General features: G+C 46.2%; 1 pseudogene; it reads right to left on the minus strand.

Annotated features, from left to right (window-relative positions):
* The window catches only part of LOC109273040 (60S ribosomal protein L12-like), a 3,693-nt pseudogene extending 1,719 nt beyond the window's left edge, over positions 1–1,974 (minus strand).
* Between the last annotated feature and the right edge of the window lie 2,974 nt (positions 1,975–4,948).

The raw sequence follows: 4,948 nt of genomic DNA on the forward strand, positions 1-4,948 counted from the left end.
TGCACGTCAGGTAAACAACTTTGATTTCATCGGGGTCGAACTCAGGCGGCATGGTGGAGGCGGCTGGTGTCGGATGAACCCAGATTCTGGACGACCGAAGAGAGTTGCACCTTCACCTCCTCCAAGCCGAAGGCCAAAAGTGTACTCCCGTCGAAGATTTATTACAGTGAAAGGATGCAACGCAAACTTGGCCAAAAAAAGAGAACGCGCGCGGTGCAAAGTCAAAAGGAAAATCCCTTGCAAGCCCCCGAGAGCCCTTTCCCAGTGGGGTGGCACAAGACATGCTTAATTTCTCCAGAGACAAGTAGGAGGCATGTGACAACACGTGTGAAGTGCTGTCTTCCACGGACGCTCATTGGAAGTTCGGTCACCAACGTTGGTCACACAGGCATCCTCTGCCCGGCACATACCGGAATTCCAGACTCCCAGAAAGAAAGCAGGTGTTCAGCATACACCCAGTTCCTGTACAAACCAGTTAGGCACGATGAGCCCTTCTTTCCTTTCTGGAAAGTTTCATATCCACGTAGAGACTGTTTACCAGCTATGCTCCAAGACACCAACGGAGGGTCAATGATGCAAGCTATGTTTCTACAGATAGCATCTCATCTTTTCCGCATAGGAGTCCGTACAAGAGAGAAGCTGGTGGCAATGGCTGAGAACCGGCCTCAGACACAGAAGATTTGTCTCAAAAACCTCATAAGCTCTTTGCAAGCAAAAGTGCAGGTGCGGCAACACTGCCCTTGACCTCATTGGGTTTCTGGATAATTCCAAAGCCCTGGGGATACCTTATCTTTAGTCCAGGCAAGGACCTTCTCTGGTATCACTTTATATTTTTCCCTCAGCTCTGATTCACTTCTCCTCTCACTCCAACTCTCCCCACCAGCACCTCCACACAGAAATGTGCCCAGAAGACGTCCGTAGTAAATCCACGCACCTGAACCTCTTTATCTGTAAAATGGACATTATAACACCTGCCTTGCTGACCTCGTTTTGGTTTTGAAAAGGAAAAAGAACAACAAAAAAGGATGCCTTAAAAACACCCATCAGAAGCACCATGTAAGTATCGGCTACATTATTCATTGTGATTGCTTTTCGGCCAAAAATCGCTTCTAACATATTTGTTTTAGGTTTCTGTGCCGTCTTTTTCATCCCTCCTGACAAATATTGGAGCAGGAACGCTGGGTCCTCCTCTGTCGTGAGTTAAACTGTACCACTCAGAAAAGACAGACCCAACTCCCAGCCCTGGTACTTGTGAACGTGACCTTATTTGGAAATGAATACTTTCTTCGCAGGTGTAAAAAAGATCAAATGAGATCATGCTGGATTGGGATGTGCCCGATGCTGATGACCGATGTCCCCCTAATAGAGGAAATTCGGACAAAGAGGAGACACGCAGGGACAAAGTCATGGACGTTGGAGGAAGAGATCGAAGCGATGTATCGACAAGTCAAGGAACACCAGTGGTCGCCAGCAACCACCAGAAGTGAGGAAGAGGAAGGAAAGATCCTCCCCCAGAGCCTTTGGAGAGAATGTAGCCTTCCCCAGATCTTGAGTTTAGACGTCTAACCTCCAAACTGTGAAAGAGTAAGTGTCTGTTGTCTTAAGCCTCCCCGTCTGTGTTAGTATGTTTCAGCCGTCCTAGGAACTCACAATTCATTGCCAGCCCCGCCACCATATCACTTAGTAGTTTTGGCCAAGATGCTTCAACAGGCCTTTGTATGCTATGCTCCAGCGGTCAGTCAGAGCACATATTAGCCTTGAGTCTGTGGGCTGTGGAAACAGCGAGACCTGAGCCATACCTCAGGAAACACCAAGGGAGCAATCCTAAGGGTGCCCGTAAATGTGGCTGCAGCGTTATACTCCTGGGTTTATGAGTGAGAAAACCAAGGCTGCAGGTGATAAAATGCCTCAGCTCTGGTTACACAGTAAGTTAGTGGCCGAGCCCAGGGGAGAGCGTGGGCCTTTGGCCTCTCGGTCCAGAAGGAAGCAAAGAATAAGGAAGGCAAAACAACCTGTTTAACGTTCTGGAGCAAAGGAGCCTGCTGCATGGCGCGGGGTGTATAGGACGTTTCGGTGGCAATAAATCATCTCTCTCTGTGTCAGCATCAGAAATGAAGGGCGGGAGGTGTTTTCAGCGGTCAGATTGGTTGGTTCGCTGTGGTTCAAGACCAGACACTGCTCTCCCATTAATTTTAACACGAACTCAGTTCGGAGGGATTGATGACCAAGCAGTACAAAGAGTGATTTGAGTTACAGCTCGGCCTGGTCGTGTTCGGGAGGCAAGGGCAGAATGTTTCATTTTCCAGACTGCTGACTTTCTTTTTAACTCTCCTTCCCTAAAAACATAAATAAAGGTGAGACATTGAAAAACGATCCTGAGTTTCCTGGTGGTTGAATCCCACATGTAATTTAAAGAATAAAAACACTGGGGCACCCGGGGGGCTCAGTCGGTTAAGCGTCCAACTTCGGCTCAGGTCATGATCTCGTGGTCCATGAGTTCGAGCCCTGCGTCGGGCCTTGTGCTGACAGCTTAGAGCCTGGAGCCTGCTTGGGATTCTGTGTCTCCCTCTCTCTCTGCCCCTCCCCTGCGCATGCTTTGTCTCTCTCTTCCAAAAAAATAAATAAATAAAAACATTTAAAAAAAATTTAAAGAATAAAAACAGAACAGTCAGAGAAGATAACCTGAGAAGGTCTGCAAAGATAGAGCTCTGGATCAGGAGGTGAGGGTTCTGCCGTGCCCCCAACTCACCAATGGATTCCGGAAGCCATTTCCACAGCCTGGAAGTGTTTCCTAACCTATGACAGCAGCAGAATCCGTGATCCAGCTGAGGGGTTCTGGTGCCACACGTTCTCTGGGTACATATCCTGACTCCATGGCTTACCAGCTCCATAACCTTGAGCCAACACTCAGTCTCTCCGTGCCTCAGTTTCTTCATCTATAAAACAGGGATAATAGTAAAGTCTATTCCATGAGGCTTATTTGGGAATTTAAGAAAGTAGCATCTGTGATGTGCTTAGAACAGTACCTGGAACATTGCAATACCTTATGTGTCTGTTTAATGTGACAAGGGTGTGGACCAAGATGCTTTACAATGATTCTTTGCTGCTTCCACACTCAGAACTGGCTTCTGATTAGACGCGTGGGGAAGAAAGGGAGGTGCCTGGGCACTGAGAATCTTGGGAAGGCTGCACTTGACAAGAAGATTGCACTTGACCAGAAGAATACTGCATTTGAGGTGGGGGGCTTGTGACCTGGTCCCTGCTTTGCTGAGGACCCACGAGCATGGGCTCAAGCACATCTCCACATCTCATAAAATAGGAAATTAGGGGTGGACTGTCTTCGATGTTTTTTTTTTCCCATTTTTTGAATTGATTTTTAAATTGGGAACCAACAACCAAACTACAGGTACCCAGTAAAAGAACTAACTTCCCAGGGATATGAGGGGGACGGGGTGTGGTTTTGAGGCCTAAAACGTGCCATTCACCCACTTTCCCCAGAGTTCCGTGCTGAGAGCACACTTGCAAATATAGTCAAATGGAAAACCGTATATTCGGAAAACATCACTACTGGCCACACAAAGGCCTGGGACTTGAACAAGGTGTTGGTGAAAGCTGGACTGCAGAAAGAGATGTAGGCTTATGACTGAAGGGGGGACTCCCTACCCCCATCCATAATCCAAATATGGGTGCCCACGTGCTGGTGGGTGCCTTCAGGAGATAGAGATGGGCAGGACAGGGTCTGCAGAACCAGGTGGATAGACATGGCTGACTGATGCTCTTGACTGCAGCTGCATTTTGTGAGGACTAAGAAAATAGTGCCTGAGAAGCACTTACCACAGTGCCTGGAACATAATAAGTGGCAATCAATTATAGTCATTATCCTTATCTTCCCAAAGTCACTCTCAGGAACCTTAAAAATGCATCCGGTTCTGCTTTTTCATACAGAAGACTTCCTGGTAATCTCCTTTTCATTATTTCAGTTCTCTCTAGGGGTCTCAAACTACAAATCTAATATTTTATTTCCTTTACAATCAAGCCGGTATTCCTCTGGTTCAAAAGAGATGTCTACCACTTTAATTTAAGGCCTTCTTTTTATTCTTGGAGACAACAAGGACAAAAAGACTCTCAGGGTCCTGCGTGTAAATCTCCATGTTCTTGAAGGAAGAGACTATGGGCCTTGGAGGCCAATGCTTACTTAGAGGCAAAGGCCCAAATGTCCATGGGAAAAAAGGGGCTCATTTCTGGTCATAAAAGTATTTTGTTATATAACCAGAGGTTAAAATTACCCTAGAATTCTTGGCTGAGTATTCTACCGTGGTGACGCCATGCCAAAGAAGAAATAAAAAAGGAAAACGTTTGAACGTGGTAGAAAGATGCCCCTATCAGCTTATTCTATATTTGTAGAGACCTGGAAATAATTCAAGTACCTAGTAATAATATATCACTGTAGATGCATATTCATTAGCAGTCAGGTCACTTGCAGAAGGGTCACTGTCTAAATCTCCACGGCACGTCCATTGTTGCCAGCCCAAGCCATTTATTTGTTCATTCAGCCTTTCCATCAACCGAGTACATTTCAAAGCTTATTATGTGAGAGACACTATGCTTGACCTTGGGAATATAATGGTAAACAGGACGTTCTGATCCCTTCCCTCACTGATCTTCATTCCCAACAAAGTAGCTAGGAAACTAATTAAATAAGGAATTATAAGGAAGCATGACAAAGGCTTTAATCTGGTAAACCATGACAAATGGACACAACTGAGATTTGAACCTTGGCGATCTGGCTTCAGAGCGCACGGTTTCATTGTTATGTTGTCGGTCACTTAACCGTGGTTAAACAGCAAGGGGGAGAGAGAGAGAGAGCTAGGATTCATCTCTGGGCAACTTGACCCTTCCATAATCTTCATGAATCATCACTGTGCTCAATATTTCACAATATGGCTCA

The sequence above is a fragment of the Panthera pardus genome, unplaced genomic scaffold, assembly GCF_024362965.1.
Source record: "Panthera pardus isolate Hobbes unplaced genomic scaffold, ASM2436296v1 HiC_scaffold_7, whole genome shotgun sequence".
NCBI classification, from domain to species: Eukaryota; Metazoa; Chordata; class Mammalia; order Carnivora; family Felidae; genus Panthera; species Panthera pardus.